We start from the raw sequence: 17,636 nt of genomic DNA, 5'->3' as shown, positions 1-17,636 counted from the left end.
TATATATATATATATATATATATACTTTTTTTTTTGGTAAAGACAGGGTCTCGCTTTGTTGCCCAGGCTGATCTCAAACTCCTGGCCTTAAGCAATCCTCCTGCCTCAGACTCCCAAAGTGTTGGGATTACAGCCATGAGCCACTGTGTCTGGCCTCCATCTTAACCATGTATAGTCAAGATGTGCAGTTTAGTAGTGTATTAGTTCATTCTCACACTGCTATGAAGAAATACCTGAGACTGGGTGATTTTTAAAGGAAAGAGGTTTAATTGACTCACAGTTTCGCAGGACTGGGGAGGCCTCAGGAAACTTACAGCCATGGTGGAAGGGGAAGCAAACACATCCTTCTTCACATGGAGTTAGGAGAGAGAAGAATGAGAATGAAGGGTGGGGGAAAGCCCCTTATAAAACCATTGGATCTTGTGAGAACTCATTCACTATCACGAAAACAGCATGAGGGTAACTGCTCCCATGATTCAATTACCTCCCACCAGTACCCCCAACGACATGTGGGGATTATGGGAACTGCAATTCAAGATGAGATTTGGGTGGGGACACAGCCAAACCATATCAAGTAGTTTTAGTACATTCACTCGTTGTGCACGCCATCTCCAAAATTCTTTTGATCTTGCAAAGCTGAAACTGTACCCATTAAACAATAACTCCCCCATTCCTACCCCCTCACCAAACTCTTGGCAACTGCCCTTCTACTTTCTGTCTTTATGAATTTGACTATTCTAGGTACCACATATAACTAGAATCATACAATATTTATCCCTTTGTGACTGGCTTATTTCACTTAGTATATCTTCAAAGTTCATCCATGTTGTAGCATGAGTCAGAATTTCCTTCCTTTTAAAGGCTGAACAATATCCCATTGTATTCATATACTACACTTTGCTTATCCATTCGTCTGTCAGTGGACAGTATTCATTTGTTTTTAAGGTCACTTTTTAAAATTTAATGTTTTGTATGGGTTACACATTCACATGGTTCAAAATTCAAATAGTACAGAAAAGTAAATGTTGAGTCTCTCTTCTGCCCCAACAGCCACCTAGCTTCTTTCTTCATAAGCCACCAATGTAATTTGTTTCCTGAAGATCCTTCCAGAATTGTTTACACACATGTACAAATGGTAGCATACTATACATGCTGTTTTGCAACTTGCTTTTTTGACTTAACATTTCTTGGAGATATATACATGCATAGAATGTATACAGACATGTACATTGTATTAGTCAGGGTTCTCCAGAGAAACAGAACCAATAAGATACAAAACCTATCTGTACAAACACACACACACACACAAACACACAAGGAGATTTATTATGAGGGATTGGCTCACGTGGTTATGGAGACTAAGAAGTTCTGCGATCTGCTCTCTACAAGCTGGAGACCCAGGAAAGCTGGTAGTGAAGTTCTAGTCCAAGTCTGAAGGCCCAGGAACCAGAAGCTCTGATGTTTGAAGACAGAAGATGGATGTCCCTGCTCAAGCAGAGAGAACAAATTTGCCCTTGTTTAGCCTTTATGTTTGAGGCAGTCCCTCAACAGATTGGATTATGCCCACCCACATTAGGGAGGGTGGATTTTCTTTACTCAGCCTACCTTCTCAAATGCTAGTCTCTTCTGGAAACACCCTCACAGACACACCCAGACATAATGTTTTATCAGTCAGCTGGGTATTGCTTAGCCCAGTCAAGTTGACATATAAAATTAACCATCACAGCTGGGCGAGGTGGCTGATGCCTGTAATCTCAGCACTTTGAGAGGCCAAGGGGGGCGGATCACGAGGTCAGGAGATCGAGACCATCTTGGCTAACACAGTGAAACCCCATCTCTACTAAAACTACAAAAAATTAGCTGGGCCTGGTGGCACATGCCTGTAGTCCCAACTACTCAGGAGGCTGAGGCAGGAGAATCGCTTGAACCCGGGAGGTGGAGGTTGCAGTGAGCTGAGATAGTGCCACTGCACTCCAGCCCGGGTGAAAGAGCGAGAATCCATGTCAAAAAAAAAAAAAAAAATTAACCATCACATGCATATATACACCATCTACATATCTGCATAGTATTCTACTCTGTAATTTATTTGTCAAGTTCTCTATTGATTGATATTTAAATTGTTTACAATCTTTTGCAAATAATTCTACAATTGAAAAGTAACACGGTACATTTGTCATTTTACACAAGTGAGAATACTTGTAGAATAAATTCTTTGAAGTGGAACTACTTCATAAAGTGTTCATTTGTCAAAGTGTGAGATTGTGATAGATATTGCCAAACTGACTTACATCAATTTTTACCCCTACCAGCAACGTATGAGGTTGCTTCTTCACAGCTTTGTTTGTATGATGAACTACTTATTATTCAATCTCAAGTAGTTCAAACATTGGGAACACTGTAAACGATGCCACAGCCCTATGAAAAGAGCATTCGTCTTCCTTCTTTTTCGCTCTTCTCCTTGGGCAATTTTCAGGCCAAACTTCTGTATTTTTGACTAGGCTGATTCAAGTTGCAGGAATAGGGAAAATAGATAGCTTAGGTTTGGTGCTGGCATAGGGAGCATTTCACCTAGGCCATCTAAAGTGAGTGAGTGAATGCTCTTGTCCAACAGCTGTTTCATGACCTGCCTGAAATGACGTGGTGGTCTGCATACAAAGTTTCCCATGTAGGTGTCCACGTCATCAAACCCTCTTCACAATCAGCCCTAATTAGCCACCTCCTTAGGCTGAGCAGGATGTGCAACTCTGCAGCCTGCAGACTCTTCCTCCAGGCCAGGCACCAGCCCTCCCAGCTCAGTAGGGCTCTCTGGGAGAGTCTAACACAGTTGCAACCTGACTGGGCTCTTCCTGGGGTAAAGACCAACACTCTCACTGCCTAATCTTTATCAAACACTAGCTGTTTAAAAGCCATTTCAAAGAGAAGTGTCCTGAGTTCCCTGATTTGTTTTGACAGCTAATGATCTAAGTGCCATTTAGTATTGTGAATGCAGACAGCAGAATGACAGAGTGGGACTGGGACCTGGCCAACCCCTTCCAGCCCAGCACATAGTAGTAGGTGCTTATTGGATGTTCCTCATGTATCTCACTCAAGCCCCATGACCACTCCTCCAAGTATTATTTCACCTATTTTATAATCAAGATTCCAGAGAAGCAAAGTAACTTGCTCCAGATAACAGAGCTAACTGATGGGAGGGATCGGGTTTTAACGTTGGTGTTGTGCCTACAACTCCACTGGACCTTCCTGTTGCAGCCTTTCCTTACGGCGTACCTCCTGCCTGGAGAGTCCTCACCACCCCCGCCAGCCCTTCACCCTGCCCAGTCTGGAGCTGGCTCATTAGGAGGCCTGTGGCCAGCCCAGCACAGATGCTCGTCAACCCTGGCCAACTGGAGCTTTCAGAGGGGCTGAAGGCAGTGAGAGATAAAAGGAAAGCACCACCCCGTGTTCCCAGAGAGTGTTGGAGTCCAAACTAAACTTCAAGCACTTCCTCCTGTCTGGACTGCCATTCCCCCATATGCTCATCATGGCCCCTGGCCCTGGCTTGTCCCTGTCACCCTTGAAGAGTCACTGATCTCTCTGTCTGCCCTTGGGCCAAGCCCTCCCCTTCTCTGCTCCCATAGCAACCACTCCCAACACAGTGAATTATAAAACTGTTCCCTCCTCTGTCAACACCAACTAGGAGCTTCTTGAGAGTGATATTTGATATTGTTAGGTGCTCACCTTTTTAGCCCCAGTTCCTCACTCAGCATAGACCCGTCCTAAAGTATGTTAACCTGAACTGAAGTCTCTCACCTGATCCAATAGCACATGGGTAAGAGCCAGGAATCAAAGATGAAGCCAAAAGGCCAGTTGGGGAGGGAGCCACAGAGTGGGCAGATCCAGAACATTTGCTGGGGAAAAGATGCCTGAGGTCCTCCTTAGGGGTGGCAGCCCCATATTCATGGGTGGTCAATCTAGGTTAGAGAAAAAGGGTCTGAGTAGCCCATGTCCATCCCATCCCTGAAAGTCCTGGATTCAGGCCCCACCTCTCCTGAGAAGTCCATTCTGCCTACTTCAATCCCATAGATTTCTCTTTTTTCTCTAATTCCAAAGTATTCTTCCTATGCATTCTTGTATATGGCTTTGTTCTAACTGGTCATGACTTTTGACATATAATATATTTCTCCAAATCCTTACAGCTAACCCTCATATAGCACAGTCTATGTGTCCAACACTGTTCTAGACCTAGATATATATTTGATCTCATTAATCTTCACAGTCACCCTACATGGAGGGTACTATTATTATAACCTTTCTACAGAAATAGAAATTGAGACACAGAAGTGTTAAGTAGGTTGCCCAAAGTCACACAGTTAGTAAGTGGTAGGGCCCAGAATCAAACTCAGGTAGTCTGGCTTCAGAATCTATGTTCTTAATCATCCCAAGTGGAATGGAAGCCCCTGAAAGGTCACACTTTCGCCTCCTTCCCACCAATCTGTGGACCCCCGCACACTGAGTAAGAATCTCAGTAACATCCTTTGAAGAACAGTGGGCAATAGGATAGCTGACCCAGACCTGCCTATACCTGAGGATGTTATAGCTTAGGTCAGGGGCCACCTGGGTTTCAAAAAGTATTAGCTCTTTTTGATATCCCTTTATGGGATTATGGTCAAGGATGCCTTTGGGTGTAGATCATGTCTTGGAGATCTTCTCTTCCTAGCCTTCCCCTTTGTGTGGATCTCTGCTGATTTATTCCCAGTAATAAGGGAAGAAAGCCAGCAAGCACTTTTCCCAAGGAGTGTTAGTGTGTGTTTGTTCTTCATTAATGAGATGGTGGAAGCCATGCCAGCTGGAGTTTTACTAACCTGAAAGCCCTTGAATCTGACCTTTCCAGTATTGCCTTCAGTCTAGGAAGTAGACACCAGAAGCTGACAGTGACAGAGCAAGTGAGTTTTACAGGTTGGAAGTGTCCTGGGGTTGTGGGGGAACTGGGAGTTACTATTCCCACTGACTTAGGTGGGGGTGGAGGAAGTAGATCTTTAGCTTCACAAACAAATGGGTTAATTTACACAGTCAATTACTGCTCTTGCATTCACTTATAGTTCTTAGAAGGGTGAGGAAGAGAGAGAAAAAGCAGATAGACCTACTGGGATGACATGAATTAGATCTTGGATAACAGATTTCTGACCAGCTCATTTTTCCCAAGGTGCAGCACAGCAGAGCTTTTCCTCTACCACCCAGGCCTCTTTGGGGCTCAATTTGCATGAAGCATAAAGCTAGTGCTTGGAGTGTGTTTACTCTCATCTGTAAGTGGGTCATAGCATTCTACCATCAGGAAAGTAAACCAGCCCTAAATACCACATTGAGAACACCAAGGGTCTCGATCAGCCACTTAGGGCTGGGGCTTGTCACAGGCACTCTTGCACATCCCACCCCCTCGAAATCGAACCAGAGTGATTTATGCCAGGTTAGAAGTAAAGGAGGCTGCTTTTAGTTATTTCACTGCATGTGCCTCCTGCAGGGTGGCCAGCTGGTGAAACACCCGTGTGGGCTGCTTGAGTTTTCATATTGATTTGCAAAGGCTCCCACTGATCCGAATGTCACAGCTGGTCTAGTATTCAAAGTTTAAATTCCTTGATTCGGGTCAACTGTTTTGTGCAAACCGAACCTGATGACAGTCTGCCCAGAATGAGTAAGTATGAACACTGATTCTAAGATGACATGACAGATCTTCAAACAAAGAAATCCGAACTTGCATATTTGCAGTGTTCACCTGCGAGGTCGACACTGACGTTTTTCTTGTTCATGAAACAGTTTTGGAATCTCTCTTTGGAACTCCAGAATTTACAGTACCTTCTTTTGCATGCCTGAGGAATAGCGAAGACTTGGTTTAATTGAGGGTGCATTTGATTTTTGGAAACTATCAAAAATAATTTAGAGCCAAATCTGGTGGGTCAGGCCAGTGATCATATTGGGTGATACCATTTGGGACTTACACCAAAAAGCATAATTATCAAGTAATAGATTTAATTTTCCTCCTGAACCAGCCCTGAAGGCTGCCAAAAAGAATAGTATAGTTGTTTTAGGCAATTGCAGCTTCCCAAAGTATTGATATCAACTTTAAAGGGCTAGCATTTACTTGGCTAAAAAGGTTATGAATTACTTGGGTTTTTAAAAATCATTCTTATTACTTAAAATCACACACATTTATGTAAAACTCCTCCTCCTCTTAAATAACATGTGATTTCGTTGGCTTTTGAGCTTATTAACCAGCACTGTTTTTCCTGTATTTGTCATAGGCCATTAATTTATTTCAATAGTCCTACCATCACTCCTGTGTTTTCATTGGCAGCAGTCCAGTTCCTGAATGTACTGCCAAGCAAGGAGCAAGTAGTTTATCATAACAAGGGGCCAGGATTATTGTCGAGAAAAGCAGAGGGAGGTCGCATCTGCCCTGCTGTCCAGGGGCTGGAATTTGATTTGAGCTTCTTTTTTATCCAGGGCAGTTGTTCCAGGGAGGTCATCCTCTGCTGTTCAGTTCATTTCACCGTGATTTGCTGAGCACTAAACCTGTGCCTGGCATTGGGCTTGGCACTTGAGAAGGTTTAAAGAGAAGGAGAACATGGTTGCACCACACCCCCACCCCACCCCCCACCTCAGGGAGCTCATCAATAACTGCAAGTGAAGAAAAGGCAAACGCCCTGAAAGAGGTGCAAATAAAATGCCATGGGGCCACACAGGGGGAAAGACAGAAAAAGGCATCCCAAAGCAGGGATTGGAGGCACCGCCCACAGAGGGTGGCAAGGGTGGCACTGGCAGTGTTGGTGCAGAATCGGCGGCCACCTACCCTTCTTCCAATAACCGAGTTCCCAGCCAAGCAGCGACAAGCCAGGCCAGTTCCATGTATGGGATTACAGCGTTAGGTGAGAAGTTAATCACAAACATGAATCAGCCTTGTTTTTCCCTTCTAGGCTCGGCTCCCGAGCTCTGCAGGAGAGTGGGCAGGTCCCCTCACTGTATGTACAGGAAATCATACTGGGGGAAACATGAAGCCAGCCATTTCTCACCAGGGCCAAGCTGTTACCTGCATCTTGAGATTACAGGGGAATTTATTACGTTACATAGGAAGAGAATCCCCTTGGTGTGACAGGCAGGAAGAAAAACCATTCATGACTTCTTCGGTTCCACCCAGGCTGTGACCACTGGGCAGTGTCTCATTTCAGGGCCCCCACATGCTCCCCCACCCCCTCCGCCGCCACCCCAGCTCTGTAGCTCCTCTGGACTGAAGGCATCTAGGTCAGAAACCCTTTTGTGCTAAGGTTTCTGTTCTCTGTTTTCTCCCAGCCCAGATGGCCAGCCTATACAGAAACTCCACTTGTTGTCTAAACCAGCAGGACTGGGTTAGGACCTGTGGTTCTGCAAAAAACCCTTCCTAACCCTCTCCTGGAATGTCCCACGCTCTCGGCCACTCTTATGTTCCCTCACATCATTACTACTTCAGCTCTAGAGCATCCCACTTGCCACCTAATATTTGCAGGGTGGCTGTCACTTGCAAAGACTGGCGATGGTGTCTGTCTCCATCGCGTTGGAACCCTCTGGCCCTGTTTTCAGATTTCATAAATGCCACCCCTCTGTCTTGAAGCTGACCTGACTGGGCAGCCTTTTAGTGAATGCTATGCTTGGCCCAGAGTCACGCCATCATGAAGTATTTCCCTCCCTTCTGAATTCTGTTTGCAAAATCCTTGGTTGCCAGCAGCTCCCTACAAAGAAAAGCCCTCAATATCATCAGAGGAAAGTAAACCTCTCTAGAATCTTAGTAAATCTTAGTAGGTAGCCAGTATTGCAAAGTATTTTATTTATTTCTTTCTTTCATTTCTTTTAGAGCACTAAAGTTACTACATGCAACTAATTAATCAGAAAACTTTAGTGACTTTGACTTCATAGGTCATTGCACAAGCCTACTAATGTTTGAGAAATTCCATTTAACGCTGGGTTTGAATGTCACATCTATTTATGTAGCAAAAGGAGTCTAATTCTTTTTTTTTCTTTCTGCCCCAAGAAATGTTCATCTGGGAAACAAGAGCTAGGGAGTACTAGCACCAAAAGAGTTTCTTACTGTTAAAACTTAAGTCGATCTCAAAGTTGGAGTCAAAATTAAAGTGGACTTTGGCAGTTTGATCTAGAAGAGAAAAATCCTGAAGGGAGTGGATGGCCCAGAGATGGCAAGTAGGAGAGGACTGAGGAGGGGTGAGAAGAGCGCACAGGAAAAGTCACACACAACACATCATTCAGGGAGGTTTTCTCCCTTCCTAACCAGCAGAGCTGCACAGGGGAGGGCCCAGATAACGTATGTGACCAGACACAGACATGTGTCCTTTTAACGTAGACACATATACACCAGAGGTTAGGCACACATGACACCCCTAAAAGTCAAAATCACTTGTTATTAACAAAGCCCATGCTCACATCTGGGCAAAGGCAGAAGGGAAGGGGACGAGATCACACACAGACACACACACATGCACACACTCACCCGAGACACGGATAAACAAGCATGCTGCCTGGAGCTGTCACCTCTCTCTGTAACAGACTGCAGGGATCTTCTCTTGGGCCTCTCCTGGTGTGTTTCAGGGCTAATTGTTTTCTCAGACCTCTGTTTTTACTTTCAACACAATTCAACACATTAACAGCTCAGCTCAGCCAGGATATGCCAAGACCATGGATTGGGGGAGGAAGGGAAGTGGTGCCCAGAAGAGGTGCATAGGGTGGGTGAAGAGATGGGGGTGGGCCTGTGGGGATGAGGGAGTTGGGGCATGAGCACCAGCACCTTGGAAAACATCTGTGCCTCAAAAAAAGCTTACAGCCGACCTCAGGAACCAAATTCACAAAAAGTCTCAGTGGAAGGTGGCGGCCCGGCCTCGTGCTGAGGCAAGCTGTTTGTGGGACAGCCCGTGATGATGGCAGATGGGAAGCTCAACAGTTAGGAGAATTTCTGGCTTTCAGATAAGAATTGACAACAGCCCCTGGCAAATTGACGTCATGCTAGATTCTTAAAAACCCTGTGGTTTGGCCACCTTCCAACCTACCTGCTCACTTGGACGTTCCAAGAAGGTCACCTGAGTGAGGCACTCCTCAGATGTGGGGTTTTACACTGTTCAACAGCTGATGAATTTCAACCCTGTTGCAACTACCTTTCTAGGTAAGTGAGGGAAGTTTTAGGGAAATGAATCAAATTTCTCTTACACTGACTCAAGTGGAAGAATTAGTCCTTTAATTCTGAAGGATGGTTGAAAAATGCTAATGGACATTTATATTTGGAGAATGGAAATAACCTTTATAAAATTCCAGTCAGTTTTCCAAATACTTCCCACTGACGAACCGAGGATGTGTTCTAGTTCTTTCAACATAAAGCACACATTTAGGTAGCCCCCATATGAAGGAACGAGATACACAGAACCTCACCATTGAAGGACTGGTGGTGCATGGAGACAGTGTGTCTTGAAGATTCATGTTCCAGGAGACACCCAGGTGGCTAAACGGTGTGCTGGGCCCAGTGCCTTCCTGTGGCCTTCCCCACCATCATTCTACCCGGCCAGCAACTGCTCAGTGGCAGAAGACCAACAATATTCTACACACGAGGAATCAGAGGCCTTTCCGGAGAAACAATGCCTATCCACCGAGGGAGGGGCCTGGGGCCCAGTAACTGAAGGGAGAGCTCAGAATTGAAAGAAATGTTGCAGAATGTCTAACAGGTTTCAGTGAAGATGCCATCTCCTAATGGGCCTACAACCCCCAGAAGGCCCAGCACTTTGTTAGATGCACAGGATGCAGCATGGAGCTCCGTCCTCATGCAAAATTTATAACACAATCAATCCATGGCGTCTGTTTCCCCAATTGGAAGAGGCTTTTAGTGGGTTTAAATGCCAAAGAGAAAGAACTAGTATATACAGAGAGAGGTAGAAGATATGGGAAAGGAAGAGAGATTGGGAAAGAGGCAAGAAGCAAGAATTCAGAGAACAAGTGGAGGGGTTGGTCATGAACAGAGGAAGCAGCCTCTTTCCCTGTCATAGGAGGGTAGGACCCGGCTGCAATTGGGCTTATAGGTTTGGATTCTGAGCTGCTCACCCATGCTGTTCGAATTTTGTGTGTAGGCAAGAGCTGGCATATATCACCTAAGTATTTTTGCAAGCACTCAGACTTTCGGAATTGGAGCTGAACAAGGGGAAAGAGAACGATGGTGAGTGGTCACGATCCTGAATGGAGCAAGGCTGTATGACAGGAGTCTCTTGTATTTGTATGATGTTTTTGATATTTTTCCAAACTTTTCACTTTGGAGTGCTTAGAGTTAATCAGAGAAGCTGGAAGACACCCTGGAGATGTTACTCATGCAGTGCCCAGAGATGACAGGTCTAGCAGATCCCGGAGGCAGAGCCCTTGGTTCAGCAAAGTCTTTAGGGGCCATAGAGGAGCAATTTCAGCCTGGGCCTGGGTGTGCTGTCTGGTGCTCAGCCAGGAAAGATGACAGCGGAGCTGCTGCATGACACCTATTGTTGTTCTACCTGGAAAATCTCTTAAATGTGAGCATTTAAATTACAACCTCTCTCTGTCAATTTAAAAATGAAACCACCTATACCCAGTTATTTCAAATGAAAGCACCTTATTCTTAGGGTTAGTGACTTTGCTTTTACAATGCTTTGTCTCCAGAGTCTCACATAGTACCTGGCACATAGGTGTCATAGAAGAACTCCTTGAGTAAGTGAATGTCTGTAGGACAAGAAAGTACCAAGAATAAAAATGAGAAAATAATTTGGAAATGCCTGAAAACCCACTGAAGCAATTTCTACTTCCTCTTCATCCTTGTGGATTAAAAGGCTAATCTGACATTTGAACGAAAGATTTTAAATCCTTAACTTCATTATCCATCCACTGTTAACATCTTGTTTGTAGATCCTTTTAGATTTCTTTTTATATACGTATTTTTTTCTTTCTCCCATTTTGCATTAATGAGATCAAACAGCACATCTTATCTTATGAGCTGTTTTTCTCTTAGCAGTACACTTCAGACATCTTTTCCCAATGTCGATAGATACCATTTTGGTGTCTAGTTCTAAGTGACAGTAATTGTTGTGGGTAGACATAAGATCACTACCCAAAGGACTATGGGAGAACACTGGTGACATCTGCATTTAAGGGGCAGGCAGAAGAAGAGAGACCCATGAGAGACTCGAAAATGGGCCAAAAAGATGAGGGAGAAGCATGAAAAAGTAGTAACACAGAAGGAAGGAAGGAAGAAGTTTCAAGGAGGAAAAAGTAGCCACTCGCCCAAATGCTGCTGAGAAGTTTGATAAGTCAAGGGCTGAGAGGTATTATTAATTCAGCAAGAGGTGAGTATGTTATGCTTTCCACTGTCTCAACTTCCTCATGCCGTGAAATAAGAAAGGAGATTCTTGTCTGTTTACCACCTGGGCAGGAGCATTCTTTGGCTTAAAGTGATGTGAACTTTGTGTTTCGGAAAGGTATTGGTTAGGATCACATTTAGCTGCATTTAAGAGAAACCCCAATACAAAAGACTTAACCAAATGGATTTTATTTTGCTCAGCTGAGAAGAAATGTTGAGGCCGGCAGTCAAAGTGTTGTTACAACTGGTCAAGGTAGTCAGCAAGGACTCACACCCCCTTAAGCTGCGGATCCACCATTCTTTGAAGATTTCCTCCTTGTGGTTGCAAGGTTGCTGCTCTGCCACCAACCATCATGTTTACATTCCAGTCAGGAAGACAGATCAAAGGAGGATGTGCAAAATGTTCATATTATCTGTTTTTTTCCATTTCCATAAGAAACTCTACCCCCTAGACTTTGCTTACACATCATTGGCCACACCTGGGTGGCATGGCTACTGTCATGTGTCGGAATATCTGGAGATGGGAATATTTTCTCCTGAGCATGTTGCCAACCATTTCTTCTGAGAAGGAAGAAGGAAACAGACCCTAGGGAAGCAACCAGTGGTATCTTCTACAGGGTGATTATATGAGAAAGATTAGGCCTAAGCATAATGGCAGGCAGGCTTCTGAGATTTAATACGTCTCTTTGTAAGAGGCAAAAATATTAAAGCAATCCATTTAATTCTAACAGGAAGTAAAGAATAAATCACAATCAGTCCCAGGCTGGTTTTCCTCATAAAGTAGGTCAGTTAGAGGGATCAGTGTCAGCTAAACCTCTGTATTCCAGTCCTTTCAGTTTTAATGACAGGCCCTTATATTTTAAAAGTAAATTTCACCTTGCAAAAATAGTTGGAAAAATCCAAGCTCAGCAAGTTGCTAGGAGACCTAAGGGACCTTACTGGGTGAGCCATCTGGGGCCTGAATTTCTCTTTCCTGATGACAGATGCGCCTGAAACCTGTTCGGTCTCCAAAGTTGGTTGGAAGTGGGTGGAATTTCAGCTCTGAGCAAACACAGGGAGATTCCCCATCACCAGGCCGCAGCAACTTCTGCAGGGAAGAGCTGCTGCCAGTTCTCTGAGGTAGAAAGAGAAGCCAAACTGCTGAAGTAGAGAAAAGGTTTCCCAACCTTCCTTCATTAAGCAGTAACCCAGCTACAGCTGTTCCATTTTCTCCAAGGCTCCTCTGCCCTCATCCTGTTCAAGTTTTCTCCCTAGGGGGCTGGTCTCGAAACAGCATGCTACTAGGGGAAAGGGTCTGTGAGCTGCACCCCACGATAGCTGAGGCTATCTGCAGATGCCACGATAGATTTGCTTTTCTGCCAAGCCCCTGCCATCTCTCTGCCCCCGTCTCCCTGCCCTCCACATTGCTAGAATGATATCTTTGTTAGCTAAATGTGAGCACATGCCAGAAGCCGTTCATCTAAATGAGCAAGTACTTTCTGGGAATAGGCCTGATGAAGGAGGATCCGAGGAGAGCTCCATAAGCCTGCAAAGCCCTGGCTGCTGAAAGGAAGGCAGTATTATTTTCAGAGGATGGGGTGTGCCAGGCGGTGGTGAGACACCAGGAAGAGGCAGAGTCGCTTAGCAGGATCTTCATTCTTGCCCTGCTCTCCCGGCCCAGCACCCTCCTGCTGAGGATGCGAGATGGCTCTGGGGAAATTCCATTCCATAATTCATTTAAGCAGGATAAACAGAGCTCCTGCTCTGGAAGATCCAGCCCTGAGCAAAAGGCACTTGGAATCGACATGGGGGGCTCGAATGTCCCTGTGAAACATAAACATAAGGAGGCAGGAGACATGAGATGCAGCCGGCTCTGACCCCAAAAAGCCATGCGACCTGAGTAAGTGACTTCGCCTCTCTGTTTTGGTCTGTCGGTAAAGTGATGCTGGGCTTTGTGGATCCCCGAGGGGCTGCAAAGGTTTTTTAGAGTTTCCACAGACATTATTTGATTAAATTTGAATTAAAATGTTTCAACAATGTTAAAAAAAAGGAGATAATCAAAAATGACATGGGCCAAATTTTAACCCACTGAAGACTGCCAATGTGTTCATTATAATGCTGTGTAAACACCTACTTGTGGGTAAACCTTGGAATGAAGTTTTCCTGCCATCTGTTTAATAGAAGAGTATCTGGGGTTGCAAGGAAAGCTATCTTTGAAAAATAGAAAGAAAAAAAGTTACCATGTGCAACTAGTTATCTGAATAAGGATTTTCTCCATATTGCACAACGAAGCATTCCAGAAATAAGCAGGGCATAGAGGCAGACCTGACCCCTCTTATCCATCTAACTTCACTTTTTGGGGGTCAACAAAATAGCCTTATTACCTCAGTGACTAGCCTACAATTTACCTTCATTTTAACTTCAAAATGTATTAGCACTAATAAAATGTAATAGCACTGCTTTGTCTAATTATCTGTGTAACTGTTCTAATATGGTTATATTATTAAAATATTCGACAATCAGTAGAGCAGAGACTGCAAAGGGGCCTCAGCTATCATGAAGGTTCTGGGACCAGGCACGTGCTGTGGGTCAGGCAATCACCGAGACAGGAATGCCACATGAAAGTGGGCAGCAGTGAGCAAGCAGATTTCACAGGGAGGGGACAGTTCAAGATACCTTCCACACAGCAAGTGCTCAATAGCTGTTTGTTCATTGTCAACAAATAGAGCCAACCCTTGGAAGGGGTGTGGTTCTGTTCTAGATTCCTGCACATCCAGGAATTCGTAAAGGAGCAGGGCAAAGACGAGGGTGTAGCATTGGCAAGCAACGAGGAGATCAGACTGGCTGCCGCAAAGTGTTTATAGGGGACTGGGTGCAGTGGGAGAAGAGAACGTAAACTTTGGACTTTCGAGAGTGACCTCTCAGCTGGTAAGCACCCCTTAATCCTTGCTGCTGATTTCAGAAAATGTTCTGTTTAGGACCACAGGCAGAATTGCTGCCTATTGGCCAGGAGAACCTTGTAACCTGCTGCCAGGGTGTTTGGTTTCATAGAACTGGAAGGAGCATGATACTCTTCCATCACTGCCACTTCATTCCTACAGTGGTGAGTTGAGACAGCAAGTCTCATGCTAGATAGGAATCACCTGGAGAACTTGTTAAAACACAGATTTCTGGACCTTAACTCTCAGAAATCCTGACTCAGTGGGTTTAGCATGAGGCCTGAAAATTTTCATTTCTAACAAGCTCTCAACTGAGACTAATACTGCCAGTCCCTGAACAACATTGAGCACTATCTTAAATATTGATAGGACACTTAATACATCTTGGTCATGGTGCAGGGGGGCTACAGAAGACGGGGAAAAGCTCCTCAATAGAATAACCAGGACAGGGTGTCCTCTTCCACAATTGATGGGTGGCATGGATTAAAGAGAAATCTCAGATCTGAATCTGCAGAAGATGGAGGAGGGAAGTCCCAGGAACATGGAGCACTAGGGCAGGGTACCCATCTCTGACCCAGCTTCCATATAGTTGTCAGAGAACAACGTGAAGTACAGAGAACAACGTGAAGATGAAAAGCAAGTTCAGATCAAGAGGAAGTCCTAGCAAAATGAGCATGAAAAATGAGAGAGAGTCCAAAAGTGCTCATACAGCATCCTCAATGTTGGGGCTAGCAGTCCATGGTTATCTGAGCAGTGGGATGAGGCATGTTCTTGAAAGTTCTGTTGTGGGAAGAATGTCCATTTGATGTCAAGAGTGAATCTGGCCCATGGTTACAGATTCAATAATTTGTCTAGTCACAGACCACTCACCCTATTTTCTTTATACTGCTCTTATTTTCACAATGAACACCTTTCTTTGGCAGAAGAGATGCCGGAATGTTCCCCTTCCCGCATCATTGGTTTAAAAAGTATGTACAGCTTGACAGGATCTCAAAAACAGCTATCATCTTTTGATGTAGTGTCTCTTTGCCAATATGGTGGTAAATGTAGCCATGTTGTTTTCAAATTTGCTGTTAAAATTCTGTTCTAAACCATTTGAAAGAGACAAACAGATGTCATACAGGGCAGGGTGTTGTGGCTTCAGTCGGGAAAATCATATGACTCACTCCTGTAAATGTGTTGAAATACTTTCTTTCTTCCATAATTTAGCCACAAGTGTTAATTAAAGCATCAAATGTGGATTTGGACCTATAAAATCTTCATAACCAGCCAAAGCAAAAGGAAAAGCTATTGAACACTTGGAACTTTAAAAATGCATTTTCGAAATGGCCATATTGGAGTTGTACATTTTCTTTAGCAAAGCTAAACTCCAAAAAGGAAAATAAAAACTAAGACGTAAAGTGAATTGCTTTTAAGAATGATCCTGTGGTGGCCGGGCACGGTGGCTCACGCCTGTAATCCTAGCACTTTGGGAGGCCGAGGAGGGCGGATCACCTGAGGTCAGGAGTTCACGATTAGCCTGACCAACATGGAGAAACCGCATCTGTACTAAAAATACAAAATTAGCTGGGCGTGGTGGCACATGCCTGTAATCCCAGCTGCTCGAGAGGCTGAGGCAGGAGAATTGCTTGAACCCGGGAGGCGGAGGTTGCGGTGAGCCGAGATTGCGCCACTGCACTCCAGCCTGGGCAACAAGAGTGAAACTCCATCTCAAAACAAAAACAAAAACAAAACAAAACAAAAGAATGATCCTGTGGCAAAATTGTTTTACTTTGAAGAACCAACCTGGAATGTATTTGTGGTGAGTGCTCCATATTTACATATGGTAGAGATGGTCCTCAACTTAAAAATAATTACAAAAGCCCATTTTCAAGTTGGCGTTAAGAACTAAGAATACGTTTTCTCATTTAAAAAGCCATTGAACGTGGTAGAAAAGTGCCAGGATGGACACACACAGGCTCCACAGCCTGTGATTAAGTTGGATAGTGAAGCAAAGGGTGTTCACCTGAGTGAATGAAGCCGGTGTCTCATGAACAGGGTTCTGTAGTGGGAAGGAAGACTAGGAAGGGGAATGAAACCTCTTCCCCAGCCTTCCCCCATCCTTTCCTGGATACCTGAGTGTTGAAAATAGGTTGTTTTATTTATTTATTTTTTCAAATAAATACATTTTAAAATATTTCTTTAATTTTTTTTTATTTATTTTAGAGACAGGGTCTCACTCTCTTGCCCAGGCTGGAGAGCAGTGATGAGGTCATAGCTCACTGCAGCCTCAAACTCATGGGTTCAAGCAATCCTGCCTCAGCCTCCCAAGTAGCTGGGACTACAGATGTGTGCTGACCATGCTTGGCTAATTTTTTAATTTTTTGTAGGGGTGAGGTCTCACTATGTTGCCCAGGGTCAAATAAGTGCATTTTTATTGAGTATCCTATGTGCCAGATATTATGCTGGGCCATGGGATGTAATGAGAAAGACTGAAAGATCCTTCCCCTTAAGGAGCAAATAATTTAAGTGTGAACGAGACAATTTAATAAAGAATTACAAGAAACAAAAAAAATTAAAAGAGAGAATTATGGCCAGGCACAGTGGCTCATGCCTGTAAACCCAGCACTTTGGGAGGCCAAGGTGGGCAGATCACCAGAGATCAGAAGTTCAAGACCAGTCTGTCCAATATGGTGAAACCCCATCTCTACTAAAAATACAATGAAAAAATAGCCAGGTATGGTGGCACGCACCTGTAATCCCAGCTACTTGGGAGGCTGAGGCACAAGAATTGCTTGAACCTGGGAGGTGGAGGTTGCAGTGAGCCGAGATGATGTCACTGCACTCCAGCCTGGGTGACAGAGTGAGACTCCGTCTCAACAACAACAATGAAAAGAATTACAAGCAAAAGCTTATGAGATGACAGAAGCATCTGACTTAGATTTGGTGAATCAAGAAAGGCTCCCTAGAAGAAGCAACATCTAACCTAAGGCTTAAAAGATAATAGCCCAATGAAGGGGTCAGAGGGGCAAGGGGAAGAGGAATGCTTTTCAGGCTGGAAAGCAGGCTGTGAAAAGTCCCCAGGACATGAGGCATTGGGCTGGTGGGGTAGGGAGACACTGTGATGGGTTCTATTTTGGAGGTGTTGATTGATGTGTCTGTGAGGTGTAGATTGTCCTGTAGACAGTTGGGTACAGGGATGTGCAGCTCAGGAGGGAAGTCTGGGTGGAGAGTACAGACATGGGAGTCATCAGTATGAAGACAGTGGGAGTGGATGGGGATGGGACCCAAGAAGCCAAGAAAATAGAGAATCAAGAAGTAGGCAGAAGTCACCAGGATCAGGGCTTTGGGGAGGTCATGTAAGT

At 44.5% G+C, this 17,636-nt stretch overlaps 1 long non-coding RNA gene across 1 annotated transcript in view; it reads right to left on the bottom strand.

Annotated features, from left to right (window-relative positions):
- Positions 1–220: 220 nt before the first annotated feature.
- The window catches only part of LOC131382373 (uncharacterized), a 69,979-nt gene continuing 52,563 nt past the window's right edge, over positions 221–17,636 (bottom strand). The window contains exons 2-3 of the long non-coding RNA XR_009211790.1: positions 1,346–1,485; positions 221–347 (exon numbers count right to left, since the gene is read on the bottom strand). This is a non-coding gene — a long non-coding RNA (uncharacterized LOC131382373). The remainder of the gene's footprint in view (positions 348–1,345; positions 1,486–17,636) is intronic.

The sequence above is a fragment of the Hylobates moloch genome, unplaced genomic scaffold (genome assembly GCF_009828535.3).
Source record: "Hylobates moloch isolate HMO894 unplaced genomic scaffold, HMol_V3 SCAFFOLD_23, whole genome shotgun sequence".
Lineage (NCBI taxonomy): Eukaryota > Metazoa > Chordata > Mammalia > Primates > Hylobatidae > Hylobates > Hylobates moloch.
The sequence above is the reverse complement of the archived record's forward strand: the minus strand, read 5'-3'. Positions and strand labels throughout refer to the sequence as shown.